General features: G+C 47.1%; 1 protein-coding gene across 2 annotated transcripts in view; it reads right to left on the reverse strand.

Annotated features, from left to right (window-relative positions):
• GDPD1 (glycerophosphodiester phosphodiesterase domain containing 1) overlaps positions 1-19,218 on the reverse strand; it is a 155,076-nt gene that overhangs the window by 35,083 nt on the left and 100,775 nt on the right. The gene's annotated exons all lie outside the window — the stretch shown is intronic.

Raw genomic sequence — 19,218 nt, forward strand, 5'->3', positions numbered from 1 at the left:
CTTGCAGGAAGAACGAAGCACCGGGCGGGTGCCCAATATCCTCTACGGACTACGAGAAAAGGATTTACCGGTAGGTAATTAAAATCCTATTTTCTCTTACGTCCTAGAGGATACTGGGAATCCATTTAGTACCATGGGGAAGTACCAAAGCTCCCAAACCGGGTGGAAGAGTGCTGAGGTTCCTACAGAACTCATTGACCAAACGGAAGGTCCTCAGAAGCCAAAGTATCGAACCCGACCAAGTAGCTGTTCGGCAGAGCTGTAAAGTCGAGACACCCCGGGCAGCCGCCCAAGAACCCACTGACCTAGTAGAGTGAGCCTGTACAAATTTTGGTACCGCCAATCCTGCTGTGGAATAAGCATGCTGGATAGTAAGCCTGATCCAGCGTGCAATGGACTGCTTTGAAGGAGGACACCCAATTTTATTGGGATGATAAAGAACAAACAGCGGGCCGATTTTCTGTGACGAGCTGTTCGCTTTACATACACCGTCAAAGCCCTCACAACATCCAAAGACTTTGAAGTAGTAGAGGTGTCGGCAACAACTGGAACCACAATAGGTTGGTTGATGGGAAATGCAGACACCACTTTAGGAAGAAATTGCTGACGAGTTCTAAGTTCAGCTCTGTCTTCATGGAAAAATAAATAGGGGCTCCTGTGAGACAACGTCCCCTGCTCCGACACACGTTTTGCTAAAGCCAAGGCCAACAGTGTGACGGTCTTCCACGTAAGATATTTTAAGTCTAACTCCTGTAACAGTTAAAACCAGTCCGATTGGAGGAACTGCTGCACCAATTTGAGATCCCAAGGTGCCGTGGGAGGCACAAAGGGAGGTTTGATGTGCAGAACACCTTTCAAGAACATCTGGACCTCAGGGAGAGAAGCCACTTGTTTCTGAAAGAAAATGGACAAGGCCAAAATCTGGACTTTTATGGAGCCAGACGTAGGTCCACATCCACACCTGACAGCAGAAAAAGCAGTAAACGTCCCAGATGAAATTGCACCGCAGAATATTTTCTGCTCTCACACCAAGAGACGAATTTCTTCCAAATACGGTGGTAATGTTACCCCCTTTCTGGCTTGGATCATAGTCGGGATGACCTTGTCAGGAATCCCTATCCGGGCTAGAATCAGCCATTCAACTTCCATGCAGTCAAACGTAGCCGCGGTAAGTCTTGATAGACGAACGGGCCCTGTTGCAGAAGATCCTCGCGAAGGGGTAGAGGCCACGGATCTTTGAGTAGCATCTCTAGAAGGTCCTCGTACCAGGACCTTCTTGGCCAGTCCGGAGCAATGAGTATTGCTTGAACCTTTTCCCTTTTTATTCTTTTGAGAATTCTTGGGATCAGAGGAAGTGGAGGAAACACGTACACCATCTGATAGAGCCATGGAGTCGTCAGAGCGTCTACCGCCACTGCCTGTGGGTCTCGGCCTGGAACAATACCGCTTGAGCTTCTTGTTGAGACGAGAGGCCATCATGTCAATTTGTCAAGCACCTGAACACCTCCGGGTGAAGGCCCCACTCCCCCGGGTGCAAGTCGTGTCTGCTGAGTAAGTCTGCTTCCCAGTTGTCTACTACCGGAATGAAGACCGCTGACAACGCCACAGCGTTTTTTCTGCCCAGAGGAGAATTCTTGTCACCTCTGACATTGCTGCTCTGCTTTTCGTTCTGTCTTGTCGGCTTATGTACGTTACCGCCGTCACATTGTCTGATTGGACATGAATGGCCTGATCTCGAAGAAGATATGAGGCCTGCAGAAGGGCATTGTATATAGCCCTGAGTTCCAGAATGTTGATTGGAAGGACGACTTCCTGACTTGACCATCTTCCCTGAAACTGTACCCCCTGGGTGACTGCTCCCCAACCCTCTGATGCTTGCGTCTGGTTAGCAGAATCCAATTCTGAATCCCGAACCGTCGGCCCTTGATTAGGTGAGAAGTCTGAAGCCACCACAGAAAAGAATTCCATGTGCAGATGCGAAACAGACCATTTGTCCAACAGATTGAGCTGGAAAGGTCTTGCGTGAAACCTTTCGTACTGAAGCGCCTCGTAAGAGGCTAACATTTTCCCCAGAAGGCGAATGCACAGATGCACCGATATCGGCTGGATTACCAATGCCTTTTCCAACGGAAGGAACACCTTCTGCGACTCTGTGTCCAGTATCATCCTCAGGAATGGAAGCCTCCGTGTTGGCTCTAGGTGAGATTTCGGAAAGGTTCAGAATCCACCCGTGATCCTGGAGTAGTGGGGTTGAGAGACCAATGCTGTCCAACAACCTCTCCCAGGACGGCGCCTTTATCAGAAGATCATCCAGGTACAGAATTATGTTCACTCCCTGCTTGTGGAGGAGAAACATCATCTCTGCCATCACCTTGGTGTACACCCTCGGTGCGTGGAGAGACCAAATGGCAGGGCCTGGAACTGGTAGTGACAGTCCTGCAGTGCAAACCATAGATAAGCCTGATGAGGCGGCCAGAACGGAATGTGAAGGTATGCATAATTGATATCCAGAGACACTAGGAATTCCCCATTCTCCAGACCTGAGATCACAGCTCTCAGAGACTCCTTCTTGAATTTGAACACTCGTAAGTACAGGTTCAATGACTTAAGGTTCAAAATTGGTCTTACCAAACCGTTCGGTACTACAAACAAGTTGGAATAATACCCCTTGTTTTGCAGATGAGGTGGAACTGGAACAATGACCTGAGTCTGCACCAGTTCCTGAATGGCGTCCTGTAAAGTTATACTTGCCTCCTGTGAAACTGGTAAGCCTGATTTGAAGAATCTGTGAGGTGGGAGCTCCTGGAACTCCAGTCTGTAGCCCTGGGAAATAAGATTTATGACCGAGGGATCCTGGCACGAACTTGTCCAGATATGACTGAAGAATTTTAGCCGGGCTCCCACCCGCCAGTCTTCCAGGCATAGTGGTCCACCATCATGCTGAAGGCTTTGAGGAAGAAGAGCTTGAACTCTGTTCCTGAGAACCGGCAGTTGCTGGTTTGCGTGGTTTACCTCTAGCGACCCTGGTGGCTGTAGAAGAACTTCTGGTTTTGCCCTTAAACTTGGCTGTCCGAAAGGACTGCAAATTGGAAGCTGAGTAGGCCTTCCTGGCTGGGGGAGCTGCGGAATGAAGATATGTGGACTTACCCGCAGTAGCTTTGGAGATCAATTTATCCAGTTCATCTCCAAATAAGGCCTCTCCTGTAAATGGTAGGCCTTCCACGCCTTTCCTGGAGTCCGCATCAGCAGTCCACTGGCGCAGCCAGAAGCCCCTGCGTGCTGACACTGCCATTGCAGTGGTGCATGCATTAAGCAAGCCTATTTCTTTTATGGCTTCCACCATAAAGTTTGCAGAGTCGTGTATATGTTGCAGGAGTAAAACAATCTCCAGCCTAGATAAGGAATCTAACCCCTCAATTAGGTTACCTGACCATTTAGCAATGGCTTTAGTGATCCACGCACTTGCTATAGTGAGTCTCTGTGCCACCCCAGCAGCTGTGTACAAGGACTTGAGTGTGATCTCAATTTTACGATCAGCCGTGTCTTTCAGGGAGGCTGCACCAGGGACAAGCAGTACTATTTTCCGTGACAGCCTGGATACTGATGCATCCACTATCGGTGGATTTTCCCATTTTTTCCTATCCTCAGTAGGAAAAGGAAAGGATGAGAGTAACCTCTTAGGGATTTGAAATTTCCTATCAGGATTAACCCATGATTCTTCAAACAGGGTATTCAGCTCCTTTGACACAGGAAAAGTGACTGAGGATTTCTTTTTTACATTAAAATTAGAGATGAGCGGGTTCAGTTTTACTCGGATTTACTCGAATCTCCTTATTGGCTCACGGACGTCACGTGTTATGGTTAGCCAATAAGAAAAATCCAGAAAAAAAGAACTTGCGATAATTCTGGCGTTAAGAACCGAGTAAATCCAAACCCGTTCATCTCTAATTAAAATAAGATTCCTCACACCACTCTGTCACCTTATCAGAAATTTGCAGAATGTCTCTGATAGCTTCTATAAGAGCCTCTATTCCCTGTGACAGAGCAGCATCCCCCCCTTCTGAGTCCACCTCACCCTCCTCCATGTCTGACCCTTCATCATCAGAGTAAGACTGCAGGATATGGGCCAGAGTACGTTTTTGCGGACAAATGGTAGGGGTCTGAGATGCTGGTTTGGGGACTGAGTCTCTGTTCATAAACTCATCCACAGTCTGTCTTAAGTATTGCGTCCCTTTCTCATTGCGGGACAATTTAGTAGAAATATTGGAAATCATTCCTTTAATGGAATCCAGCTATGCTGGTTCAGCCCCGCTAGCCTGGGAAGGTGCACTACACTGAGTACACAGTAGTGAGCCCCCTGGGTATATCAAACACACTGTTTACCTGACATATTGTAAATGTGACAGCACACACAGGAAAAGGTTAAAAGCACAATTAACCCACAAAGAGCCCTTCCAGGGAGACACAGAGATAATATGGAGCTCTTATCGCTAATGCGAAGCTTAGCCGGGTCACAGACTAAGTACCCATATTGGGGACTTAGTACACTAATAATCGCAACCCCCCCTGACCCCCTGGTACCGCTGAGGTAATCTGGAGTCTGTCCGGAGGAGCTGCGTGTCCCTGTCAGTCAGCGTCTGGGCTTTCTGGCTTATGCTGGTGTTTTGCGGTGCCACACCCTGCACCCAGATATAGCGCTAGGGACCCCAAATATACAGAGACGCCTTGATGCGGCTTTGGGGCTTATTCACACATTTGCGCAAATATGTGTAACGAAGATCTCTGAATTCTATTATTATGTGGAATTTATATCTGGTTACTGTTATCATTCAGGGTGCTGGGGGAAACAAATGCCTTTTTTTCTTGCTTAGAAATACCCCTCCCTTTCGAGCACCTGAATGATATCACTAAGCTAATTGAGCATCTACATATATATATGTTTGTTGTGAGAGGCAGAGAGGTTCCTGCATTAGGAGGAGGTGCAGGCCCTGACATGCCACATGGAGCATTATGGGGTTTCTCCAAGGTAGGTAGCTCTTAGCTTAGACATATTGTAGTAAGGAGCCATTATCATGTGGCTCCTTGCTGGTTAATCTTAGACCCAGATTGGGGTAATGGAGGTGTGAGGTGTGGTGCCTCTGGACTGGCTGAGCTGGATGGCCTTAGTGTGGCATATCTTTACATTCTATTAACACTTTTCACTTATTAATTTTTTACCACTATTTCTCTATTTTAATTGTATTTCATTTTTGTATCACTTTCTCTATAGCTTCGGCTTCCTAAATACTAATTTATTAACACTATAGGTTTTTCACTGGTATGCTACGCTGGGCTTTCTGGCTTATGCTGGTGTTTTGGGGTGCCACACCCTGCACCTAGATATAGCGCTAGGGACCCCAAATATACAGAGACGCCATGATGCGGCTTTGGGGCTTATTCACACATTTGCGCAAATATGTGTATCAACACTCTTTTCATCCTCCTACTCCACTACCTCTCCTCTTGATCCTATACCCTCACAGGTCAGCAAAAGTTTGTCTCCTGTGCTTATCCCAACCTTAACTAAAATCTGTAATCTCTCTCTCTCTACTGGCATCTTTCCATCTCTGTTTAAACATGCAGTGATTACTCCCATTCTGAAAAAACACAACTCTGACCCAAACACACTCTCTAACTACCGTCCCATTTCTCAGCTACCCAGTCCCTCCAAGCTACTTGAGAGACTTGCCTACACTCGCCTTACACACTTTCTTAACTCCCACAACTTACTGGACCCACTTCAGTCAGGCTTTCGTGCCCAACACTCCACGGAGACGGCACTGACCAAAGTAGTGAATGATCTGGTCACTGCTAGATCAAAAGGCCATTACTCACTACTTATTCTTCTAGATCTCTCTGCTGCTTTTGACACTGTTGACCACTCTCTTCTCATACAAACACTAGAGTCCCTAGGTCTTCAGGACACAGCCCTTACTTGGTTCTCATCCTACCTATCTAATCGATCTTTCAGTGTTCACTTCTCTGATTCTACCTCCTCTTCTCTACATCTAACAGTTGGAGTACCGCAAGGCTCAGTCTTAGGTCCTCTGCTTTTCTCAATCTATACCTCCTCTCTTGGTAAACTAATCAGCTCCTTCGGATTTCAGTATCATTTGTACGCTGATGATACTCAAATCTACCTATCCTCCCCATATTTATCACCATCTGTATTGGCTCGTGTCACTGGATGCCTGTCTGCCATTTCATCTTGGATGTCATCTCGCCATCTCAAACTCAACATTTCCAAAACAGAATTAATTATTTTCCCACCAGCTAAGGGTAGTTACCAACCTGATATTGCCATAACTGTTGACAATGCAACTATCCACCCTACCCCACAAGCTCGCTGCCTTGGTGTCATCCTTGACTCTGAATTGTCGTTTGTTCCACACATTCAATCTGTCTCTAAATCATGTTACATGCACCTTAAAAACATATCCAAAATACGCCCTTATCTTACACAAGACACTGCAAAAACTCTGATCCATGCACTCATCATCTCCCACATTGATTATTGTAATAGTCTCCTTACTGGTCTTCCCAAACATAGGCTCTCACCACTTCAATCCATTTTAAATGCAGCTGCGAGGCTAATCTTCCTCGCCAGACGTTCTTCGTCTGCTGATCCGCTCTGTCAGTCCCTCCATTGGTTACCGGTATTCTACCGTGTCAAATATAAAATACTTTTACTTACATACAAGGCAATTACCCAAACTGCACCATCATACATCTCCTCACTCATCTCAAAATATCTCCCTACCAGACCCCTCCGCTCTGCACAAGATCTGCGTCTCTCATCCAGATGTATTACCTGTTCCCACTCAAAATTACAGGACTTTACCCGGGCTTCACCCACTCTGTGGAATGCCCTCCCACGCACAATAAGACTCTCCACTAGTCTCCAAACCTTTAAACGTTCCCTGAAAACTCATCTCTTCAGACAAGCCTACCAAATTCCTGACCCACACACATAACCTTCATTGCTTCCCTATCCAGTTACATTCCCTCTGCACAGTCCCCATAACCTCACATTTTGTCTTCCAACATTGCTGGGTGATCATATCATACAACCCACTAAGAACCTAGCAATCTGGGGAAACATTATGTAACAGGTTGCATCTATCCTTGTGTATCAATACCTATTTCCCTATAGATTGTAAGCTAGCGAGCAGGGCTTTCCTACCGCTATGTCTGTCTTTGCCCTGTTTTGTTCTATAACTGTTGTTCTAATTGTAAAGCGCAACGGAATATGCTGCGCTATATAAGAAACTGCTAATAAATAAATAATAATAATAAATAAAATGTGTAACGAAGATCTCTGAATTCTATTATTATGTGGAATTTATATCTGGTTACGGTTATCATTCAGGGTGCTGGGGGAAACAAATGCCCTTTTTTTCTTGCTTAGAAATACCCCTCCCTTTCGAGCCCCTGAATGATATCACTAAGCTAATTGAGCATCTACCAATATATATGTTAATCCACAAACTGTCTTAAGTATTGCGTCCCTTTCTCATTGCGGGACAATTTAGTAGAAATATTGGAAATCATTCCTTTAATGGAATCCAGCTATGCTGGTTCAGCCCCGCTAGCCTGGGAAGGTGCACTACACTGAGTACACAGTAGTGAGCCCCCTGGGTAAGAGTGAGCCCCCTGGGTATATCAAACACACTGTTTACCTGACATATTGTAAATGTGACAGTACACACAGGAAAAGGTTAAAAGCACAATTAACCCACAAAGAGCCCTTCCAGGGAGACACAGAGATAATATGGAGCTCTTATCGCTAATGCCAAGCTTAGCCGGGTCACAGACTAAGTACCCATATTGGGGACTTAGTACACTAATAATCGCAACCCCCCTGACCCCCTGGTACCGCTGAGGTAATCTGGAGTCTGTCCGGAGGAGCTGCGTGTCCCTGTCAGTCAGCGTCTGTGTCCACTGCAGAGGGAAAATGGCGCTGGTGAGCTGCTGGATACGCTCATAGTGAAGCCCCGCCCCCTCTATGGCGCGCGGTCTTCGAGCTTTATGCTGGCTGAGGTAATGTAGTACTTAAAATGGAGTCAGATCTGATTTAAGTCTGTTTTCCAGTGTGGATACTGTGTACAGTGTACCGAGGCTCACTTCGCCCCCTCAGAAGCTGTGCGTATTAGAAGCCGTGCATCTCCGTATCCTCATGCCGCCATAATGGGCGGCGACCCGCTAACCGGGACGTCGGCTTAGTACTCACCATTCTTCACTCTTCTGGCTCTGTTAGGGGTGGCGGCGTGCTGCGGGAATGTACGCTCGCCATGGTGGGGCTTGCGAATAGTTCCCTCAGGAGCTAGTGTCCTGTCAGCGGGGAACAGGACCATTAACCCTTCCAGAGGTTAGGCTGTTCCCCCCCCCCTCCCTAAGTTCCACAAAGCAGGCAGGCTGGTGCCATCCATTCCTGCCTGAAAACAACAAACAGATAAAATAAATACAGAAAACTTTTCAGAAGCTTCCATAGCGTGACTGGTTCCTCTGGGCACATTTTCTAAACTGAGTCTGGTAGGAGGGTCATAGAGGGAGGAGCCAGCGCACACTATCAAATTCTTAAAGTGCCCATGGCTCCAAGTGGACCCGTCTATACCCCATGGTACTAAATGGATTCCCAGTATCCTCTAGGACGTAAAAGAAAAGTAATTCTATAACATAGGATATTCTCCTGCCTAGACTAGTGTCGTAACCCACAGGTCATATAATCAATCACAAAATGTTATATAAAACATGTACAAAAAACCAACCTCCAATATCATAAGTTTGTTTACAATATATATATATATATATATATATATATATATATATAGTGTTCATTAAAGCTTGGATAGAGAAAGTGGAGAGAGAAAAAGTACCAACCGATCAGCTCCTAATTGTAATTTTTCAAACGCAGACTTTTAAGTGACAGTGAGGAGCTGATTGGTGCTTTATTTTGCTCCACTTTATCTCTGTCCAAGCTTTGATAAATCTCCTCCATAGTGTGCTATTTATGTATGTTTGCAACGAGGGGTATAAAGAAATTAAATATATTATGAGGCACAGATTCACATGCTATATGGTATATTGGTGCTGTAATAGGTCTCATATAATCGAGTAAGTACAATTGACTGCAACTCCATACCTCCCAACTGTCACAATTTTCACAGGACAGTCCCGTTTTTCTTGGACAATGTCCTGCTGTCCCACCTGCGGACCGTAGTGCTTGCGCACAGCATCTATTCACCGGGAGACAGGAGACATGGAAAGCAGCTCAGAGAGCGCTGGCCATGCCCCCACAATGATGAAAATGGGGGTGTGGCTTGCAATCGCGGCATTTCCACAAAGCCATTCCCACTTTTCCAAGGCCACACCCCCTTTTCAGACATCTTCTCCCTCTTTATGGAGACAAGATGTTGGGAGGTATGTCAACTCTGTAATTAGGAACTTCAATTCCATTCCAATGGAGTTATGCTATGGTGTGTACTCAGAGGTGCACACCAATCATCCTAAACGCCAGAGGCCAGGTGGCTAACTTCAGCTGCTTTATAGAGGTTTATTCAACTATGCCGATACAGAGTCACTGTTGGACTGGAGCATGAAGGGCCCACAGGGGGAATGCAGTGGTAGGAGCACATTGGTTTGTCTAACCACTAGAGAGAGTGCATGGGCTGGGCCCTTGATAAATATATATTGTACATACTGCTAGTGCATGCATGATAGTGTACCAGATTAAATGCACTGTAGGAAATACACCATAATCCTGTGCATTATAAGGCAAAATATGTATAATGTAATTTATAATTCAAGTGCACAGTCTGGACCCTGATCCCTAGAGGAAGAGAAGGACCCTCAGGCAGTGGGGCCCAATGGGGGTTCCCCTGTGCCCCTGCGGTCCAGTCCATTCCTATAAAGAGTCACATATGGAGAAGTGTAAGAAGAAGTGGTAGCTATGACTCTGGAGAGATCTCTACTAGTTACTAAGGCTCATATTCAATTCTCTTCCCCAAGAACAAGGGTACAGCAACACTGCAGATTTTCCTTACAGTCCAAAGAAGTGCGACTGAACAACAAAGAGCTCTCTAGTCAAGTCCATGAATGCTGTATAGAAATAAGCTACAAAAGGGGGGGGGGGGGGGGGGGGGGGGGGTAGAAGACAGAGGCGGTCAGGAGATGCCGGGCTTCAAAAAGGGGGGGAGCTGCAAGTGAAAGTAATCAGATAATTGATAAGTGCACCCCCTACCCTGCAGCGCTATGTGCGGAGCACACTCCACACGCACCTAGTTACGGCCCTGCACTTAGGGGACAATTCAATTAAGGTGATAAGCAAAAGGTGACAGCGCTATGATAGTCGGTTATCCACTTTTTGTTTTGCCAACAGTCATAACTAGTGCTGGCACTAGGTGTGGAATATTTTGCCGACATGAGAGTGTCAACATTTTAATGTCTACACACGTGTCAACATTGATGAAATGTCAACATGAGTTATATGTCCAAACATCACTGGTGGTCTAGTGGTGACTTACTGTATCTGGTGCAGTGGGTCTGGCGGTGACATCAAGATGACTTCCAGCAGATCCTGCAGCACTTCTGTCCGTATCACTACTCCTAACCCCTATCCCTCCCCCTAGTGCCTGAGACTAATCTCCCCTCCACATGTACAGTATGTACATACATATTAGAGCCCCAGTAAGGTCTACCAGGCACACAACACTGTAACCTTCATATTTGGCTGTACTGTGCTATGCAATGTCAGCCTGTTATATTGCACTTCTTACACTGAGTTACAGCTGTAATTGCTACTAATTGCTACATGAAATGTCATTGGTAAGTTTGTGTGGCTCATAATCATTCCCCAGGGATGTTTAGCTGTGCTCAAAAACAACAGGGTGTCTGTCCCCTCAATATATCTGTTCCAGTCACTAGCTGAAACTGATACAGAAGCCAGTAAAAAGAGAATATTCTAATTTACACAGTAACATTATCATTGTTTTTCAATTCATTATCCTAGGATATACCCCCAAATAATATGTCCTTTTAATTAGAAGAATGAATAGCTTTAAATAGAGTTTTGCAGCCTTTTTATACATGCATTATCAAAACTAACGGTGCTGTGCTGCCATGACACCCACTATCTCCCTGTCACCACTGCCCCCCAATCACCCACTATCTCCCTGTCACCACTGCCTCCCCAATCACCCACTATCTCCATCATCCCTGCCTCCCCAGTCACCCACTAACCCCTTGACACCCATATCTCCCTATACCCTTGGGGGTACTATTATGTGGCCACACCTTTTCCTTGTGAGACCACACCCCTTTTTTTAAGGCGTGTACCTTAGGCGCACGGTCTCTTTAAAAAAGTTTATCCAATCAAGGGGCAGCAAAATGCAAATTTGCTTGCTATGTGTATTTTATGTGAAGAACAATAAAAAAAACAAAAAAACATTGTTAAAAAACAAAAGTAAAAATTCCCTTGTATCTTCTTGATTTGCCATATGCCTGTCTTTTTTAGATGAACCTAATGTGAGGCTTCTATTGGACTAATCCGGTAACACTGCGGCGTTATTTCCACAACGTTTTAGATTTCTAGGATGTCTTTAAGCCAGAGAGAAATCTTGTGCTTTTCTCATTATGCAGCCACCTTCCTTAAGGACATTTAATCATAATCGCCGACTCTCTAGTTAAATTACATCAACATGAACAATAACAGCCGACGCTTCTGTAGCAAGCGTTATATTATCACGCGAGGACAATAAACAGGCAGCAATGATGTTACTATCTGAGATCGGCAAAGTGCAGCATGTGTTGAATGGCTGTAAATGATCATTCCCAGTTGGATGTCTCAGCGTAAGATAAAAGCACAATATTAGCAAGCACAGGCTCTCGCATATGCAATCCTTCAGACGTATGTGGGGAGGAACCCGGGGAGGCGTCTTAGAGACCATTTGTTTTAGTGCTGGAAGTTATTTCTTAAACAGTATTAGCTGCACAGGAAGGAAATGTAATGCCACAGCTGTCTGATCTAACTATGCAGAGAGCAATGTAATGAATAAACAAAAAACAATTATTAGGACAATCCCTTACATACACCATGTTACACAGCCCTGCACAGTAACATTAGAGGATGATAATAATAAGAATTTACTTACCGATAATTCTATTTCTCATAGTCCGTAGTGGATGCTGGGAACTCCGTAAGGACCATGGGGAATAGCGGCTCCGCAGGAGAGTGGGCACAAAAGTAAAAGCTTTATGACTAGCTGGTGTGCACTGGCTCCTCCCCCTATGACCCTCCTCCAAGCCTCAGTTAGGATACTGTGCCCGGACGAGCGTACATAATAAGGAAGGATCTTGAATCCCGGGTAAGACTCATACCAGCTACACCAATCACACCGTACAACTTGTGATCTGAACCCAGTTAACAGTATGATAAACGTAGGAGCCTCTGAAAAGATGGCTCACAACAATAAACAACCCGATTTTTGTAACAATAACTATATACAAGTATTGTAGACAATCCGCACTTGGGATGGGCGCCCAGCATCCACTACGGACTATGAGAAATAGAATTATCGGTAAGTAAATTCTTATTTTCTCTGACGTCCTAGTGGATGCTGGGAACTCCGTAAGGACCATGGGGATTATACCAAAACTCCCAAACGGGCGGGAGAGTGCGGATGACTCTGCAGCACCGAATGAGAGAACTCCAGGTCCTCCTCAGCCAGGGTATCGAATTTGTAAAATTTAGCAAACGTGTTTGCCCCTGACCAAGTAGCTGCTCGGCAAAGTTGTAAAGCCGAGACCCCTCGGGCAGCCGCCCAAGATGAGCCCACCTTCCTTGTGGAATGGGCTTTTACAGATTTTGGCTGTGGCAGGCCTGCCACAGAATGTGCAAGCTGAATCGTACTACAAATCCAACGAGCAATCGTCTGCTTAGAAGCAGGAGCACCCAGCTTGTTGGGTGCATACAGGATAAACAGCGAGTCAGATTTTCTGACTCCAGCCGTCCTGGAAACATATATTTTCAGGGCCCTGACTACGTCCAGCAACTTGGAGTCCTCCAAGTCCCTAGTAGCCGCAGGCACCACAATAGGCTGGTTCATGTGAAACGCTGAAACCACCTTAGGGAGAAATTGAGGGCGAGTCCTCAGTTCTGCCCTGTCTGAATGAAAAATTAGGTAAGGGCTTTTATATGATAAAGCCGCCAATTCTGAGACACGCCTGGCTGAAGCCAGGGCTAACAGCATGACCACTTTCCATGTGAGATATTTTAATTCCACAGTGGTGAGTGGTTCAAACCAATGTGACTTTAGGAGACTCAACACTACATTGAGATCCCAAGGTGCCACTGGAGGCACAAAAGGAGGCTGTATATGCAGTACCCCTTTGACAAACGTCTGAACTTCAGGCACTGAAGCCAGTTCTTTTTGGAAGAATATTGACAGGGCCGAAATTTGAACCTTAATGGACCCTAATTTTAGGCCCATAGATAGTCCTGTTTGCAGGAAATGCAGGAAACGACCCAGTTGAAATTCCTCTGTAGGAGCCTTCTTGGCCTCACACCACGCAACATATTTTCGCCAAATGCGGTGATAATGTTTCGCGGTTACATCCTTCCTGGCCTTGATCAGGGTAGGGATGACTTCATCTGGAATGCCTTTTTCCTTCAGGATCCGGCGTTCAACCTCCATGCCGTCAAACGCAGCCGCGGTAAGTCTTGGAACAGACAAGGTCCCTGCTGGAGCAGGTCCTTTCTTAGAGGTAGAGGCCACGGGTCCTCCGTGAGCATCTCTTGAAGTTCCGGGTACCAAGTCCTCCTTGGCCAATCCGGAGCCACGAGTATAGTTCTTACTCCTCTCCTTCTTATGATTCTCAATACTTTGGGTATGAGAGGCAGAGGAGGGAACACATACACTGACTGGTACACCCACGGTGTTACCAGAGCGTCCACCGCTATCGCCTGAGGGTCCCTTGACCTGGCGCAATATCTGTCTAGTTTCTTGTTGAGACGAGACGCCATCATGTCCACCTTTGGTTTTTCCCAACGGTTTACAATCACGTGGAAGACTTCTGGGTGAAGTCCCCACTCCCCCGGGTGGAGGTCGTGTCTGCTGAGGAAGTCTGCTTCCCAGTTGTCCACTCCCGGAATGAACACCGCTGACAGTGCTGTCACATAATTTTCCGCCCAGCGAAGAATTCTTGCAGCTTCTGCCATTGCCCTCCTGCTTCTTGTGCCGCCCTGTCTGTTTACGTGGGCGACTGCCGTGATGTTGTCCGATTGGATCAATACCGACTGACCCTGAAGCAGAGGCCTTGCTTGACTTAGGGCATTGTAAATTGCCCTTAGTTCCAGGATATTTATGTGAAGAGACGTTTCCATGCTTGACCACAAGCCCTGGAAATTTCTTCCCTGTGTGACTGCTCCCCAGCCTCTCAGGCTGGCATCCGTGGTCACCAGAATCCAGTCCTGAATGCCGAATCTGCGGCCCTCTAGAAGATGAGCACTGTGCAACCACCACAGGAGAGACACCCTTGTCCTTGAAGATAGGGTTATCCGCTGATGCATCTGAAGATGCGATCCGGACCATTTGTCCAGCAGATCCCCCTGAAAAGTTCTTGCATGGAATCTTCCGAATGGAATCGCTTCGTAAGAAGCCACCATCTTTCCCAGGACCCTTGTGCATTGATGCACTGACACTTGTCCTGGTTTCAGGAGGTTCCTGACTAGCTCGGATAACTCCCTGGCCTTCTCCTCCGGGAGAAACACCTTTTTCTGGACTGTGTCCAGAATCATCCCTAGGAACAGTAGACGTGTTGTTGGAATCAGCTGCGATTTTGGAATATTTAGAATCCACCCGTGCTGACGTAGCACTACCTGAGATAGTGCTACTCCGACCTCTAACTGTTCCCTGGACCTTGCCCTTATCAGGAGATCGTCCAAGTAAGGGATAATTAAGACGCCTTTTCTTCGAAGAAGAATCATCATTTCGGCCATTACCTTGGTAAAGACCCGTGGTGCCGTGGACAATCCAAACGGCAGCGTCTGAAACTGATAATGACAGTTTTGTACCACAAACCTGAGGTACCCATGGTGAGAAGGGTAGATTGGGACATGGAGATAAGCATCTTTGATGTCCAGAGACACCATATAGTCCCCTTCTTCCAGGTTCGCTATCACTGCTCTGAGTGACTCCATCTTGAATTTGAACCTTTTTATGTAAGTGTTCAATGATTTCAGATTTAAAATCGGTCTCACCGAGCCGTCCGGCTTCGGTACCACAAACAGCGTGGAGTAATACCCCTTTCCCTGTTGTAGGAGGGGTACCTTGATTATCACCTGCTGGGAATACAGCTTGTGAATAGCTTCCAATACTGCCTCCCTGTCGGAGGGAGACGTTGGTAGAGCAGACTTCAGGAACCGGCGAGGGGGAGACGTCTCGAATTCCAATTTGTACCCCTGTGATACTACCTGCAGGATCCAGGGGTCCACTTGCGAGTGAGCCCACTGCGCGTTGAAATTTTTGAGACGGGCCCCCACCGTGCCTGAGTCCGCTTGTAAAGCCCCAGCGTCATGCTGAAGACTTGGCAGAAGCGGGGGAGGTCTTCTGATCCTGGGAAGAGGCTGCCTGCTGCAGTCTTTTTCCCCTTCCTCTGCCCCAGGGCAGAAATGAGTGGCCTTTTGCCCGCTTGCCCTTATGGGGACGAAAGGACTGAGTTTGAAAAGACGGTGTCTTTTTCTGCTGAGAGGTGACCTGGGGTAAAAAGGTGGATGTCCCAGCCGTCGCCGTGGCCACCAGGTCCGATAGACCGACCCCAAATAACTCCTCCCCTTTATACGGCAAAACTTCCATATGCCGTTTGGAATCCGCGTCACCTGACCACTGTCGTGTCCATAAACTTCTTCTGGCAGAAATGGACAGCGCACTTACTCTTGATGCCAGGGTGCAAATATCCCTCGGTGCATCTCGCATATATAGTAATGCATCCTTTAAATGCTCTATAGTCAATAATATACTGTCCCTATCCAGGGTATCAATATTTTCAGTCAGGGAATCCGACCAAGCCACTCCAGCGCTGCACATCCAGGCTGAGGCGATTGCTGGTCGTAGTATAACACCAGTATGTGTGTATATACCCTTTAGGATATTTTCCAGCTTTCTATCAGCTGGTTCCTTGAGGGCGGCCGTATCAGGAGACGGCAACGTCACTTGTTTTGATAAGCGTGTGAGCGCCTTATCTACCCTAGGGGGTGTTTCCCAACGCGCCCTAACCTCTGGCAGGAAAGGGTATAATGCCAATAATTTATTAGAAATCAGCAGTTTTTTATCGGGGGAAACCCACGCTTTGTCACACACCTCATTTAATTCATCTGATTCAGGAAAAACTATGGGTAGTTTTTTCACACCCCACATAATACCCCTTTTTGTGGTACTTGTAGTATCAGAAATGTTCAAAGCCTCCTTCATTGCCGTGATCATGTAACGTGTGGCCCTACTGGACATTACGTTTGTCTCGTCACCGTCGACGCTGGAGTCAGTATCCGTGTCTGGGTCTGTGTCGACCATCTGAGGTAACGGGCGCTTTAGAGCCCCTGACGGTGTTTGAGACGCCTGGACAGGCACTAACTGATTTGCCGGCTGTCTCATGTCGTCAACAGTTTTTTGCAAAGTGCTGACACTGTCACGTAATTCCTTCCATACGACCATCCAGTCAGGTGTCGACTCCCTAGGGGGTGACATCACTATTACAGGCAATTGCTCCGCCTCCACATCATTTTCCTCCTCATACATGTCGACACAATCGTACCGACACACAGCACACACACAGGGAATGCTCTGATAGAGGACAGGACCCCACGAGCCCTTTGGGGAGACAGAGGGAGAGTTTGCCAGCACACACCAGAGCGCTATATATATACAGGGATAACCTTATATAAGTGTTTCTCCCTTCTATAGCTGCTGTATTTGTATTATCTGCCAATTAGTGCCCCCCCTCTCTTGTTTTACCCTGATTCTGTAGCAGGACTGCAGGGGAGAGTCAGGGAGCCGTCCTTCCAGCGGAGCTGTGAGGGAAAATGGCGCTTGTGTGCTGAGGAGATAGGCTCCGCCCCCTTTTCGGCGGCCTTTTCTCCCGCTTTTTTTAGGAAAACTGGCAGGGGTTAAATGCATCCATATAGGCCAGGAGCTATATGTGATGCATTTCTTTAGCCATATAAGGTTTAAAACGTGTTTTATTGCGTCTCAGGGCGCTCCCCCCCAGCGCCCTGCACCCTCAGTGACCGGAGTGTGAAGTGTGCTGAGAGCAATGGCGCACAGCTGCAGTGCTGTGCGCTACCTTATTGAAGACAGGAACGTCTTCTGCCGCCGATTTTTCCGGACCTCTTCGCTCTTCTGGCTCTGTAAGGGGGCCGGCGGCGCGGCTCCGGGACCCATCCAAGCTGAGCCTGTGATCGTCCCTCTGGAGCTAATGTCCAGTAGCCAAGAAGCCCAATCCACTCTGCATGCAGGTGAGTTCGCTTCTTCTCCCCTTAGTCCCACGATGCAGTGAGCCTGTTGCCAGCAGGTCTCACTGAAAATAAAAAACCTATTTAAACTTTTACTCTAAGCAGCTCAGGAGAACTACCTAGCATGCACCCTTCTCGGCCGGGCACAAAAATCTAACTGAGGCTTGGAGGAGGGTCATAGGGGGAGGAGCCAGTGCACACCAGCTAGTCATAAAGCTTTTACTTTTGTGCCCAGTCTCCTGCGGAGCCGCTATTCCCCATGGTCCTTACGGAGTTCCCAGCATCCACTAGGACGTCAGAGAAAATAATAATAATGTTATTTATATAGCACTCTTCTACCTATAGGACTTATGGCGGGATGTACTAATAGTCGGCAACTGCATCGATGCTAATCGCATATGTACTAACATATGCGAGCTTGGTGGTCCAGAGCAGAGGGTGTGCGGGGGCCTCCGGGGTTCTCCGTCACCTTCCAGTTCCGGGAGGTGACATTTGCAGCCAGTCCCGGGCTCCGCCTCCTATTCCCTGCAGCCGGAAGGACAACTGGCTGTGTTGCTGGGTGAGGAGTAGGCGGCTGAGATCCGGGACTGCGACGAAAGGGTGCCTGCACTCAGGTATGGGGGAGTCTGCGTGAGCGTCACTGGGTGGTGGGATGCGGAAAGAAGCCCATAGGCTTCTATAGGGTATCGCCATAAAGACATGGCGATACCCTTCGCAACGATACTGAAACAGGGGGTTTACCGCATTTTTCCTTTAGTATATCCCACTCTCAAAGTGCTTTACATTTGCATTTAAAAACACAGAATACAAAATAAAGCTATCAGAAAAGAGGACTTAGCATTGTGTGGTATCTGTCTAGGGACCTTTGTGAAACGCGTGAGCAAGAGGAAACTCTTGAGTCTGTTTATTGTAGGATTGTATAGTGGAGGCCTCTTGCACTGTGCTGAGAAGCGAGTTTCATTGAGTCAGAGCCACAAACCTATAAGCTCGACCACCAAATGAATTCTGGGAGATTCTAGGTGCTGCTAATAGTACTTTATCTACAGATTACAGTAAGCGAGCGGGGCAGTAAGGAATTAGAAGCTGCGTCAGGTACCTTGGACCCTGGTCACGTAGGGCTTTAAAAGTCAGTAAGTCAACGTCGAAATAGATTCGCCATCTTACAGGCGGCCTGTGAGTAGAAAATGGGTGTTATGTGGCTGGAACAGGGCTGCTTAGTTAACAGCCTGGCAGCTGTATTTTGTACTGGGCTGTTGCACGTTTCAAGGGTGCGACCAATGGTGGCATTTAAGGATGTACATAAAGTCACAGACCGCCAATAGACGCTGCTGCAGCTGAATCAGGCCCTAATGGTGACCAGTGTAAAGCTTGGAGAAGAATCTGGTCAGTGTGGCTGGAACGTAGAGAGAAGTTAGGTGGTGGCCTCCAGCACCTGCCCATCTAGTAGCCTTGGAACTGGCTGTGTAACATCAGAACCAGGTAATGGTGCTGGCACCTGGCGAGCCTCACAGTGCAGAATTATTAGGACCCAAAATAGAGGAAAATATACCTGATCCCCTACCAAATTCCTAATGAGTCTGCAGGACACGGAACACAACATTGTACACAAAAAAGGTCAACTTTATATTGTGTTAAGCTACAGTCACCATGGTGTGCCGGCCGCAGGCAATGCCAAT

The sequence above is a fragment of the Pseudophryne corroboree genome, chromosome 2, assembly GCF_028390025.1.
Source record: "Pseudophryne corroboree isolate aPseCor3 chromosome 2, aPseCor3.hap2, whole genome shotgun sequence".
Taxonomy (NCBI): domain Eukaryota; kingdom Metazoa; phylum Chordata; class Amphibia; order Anura; family Myobatrachidae; genus Pseudophryne; species Pseudophryne corroboree.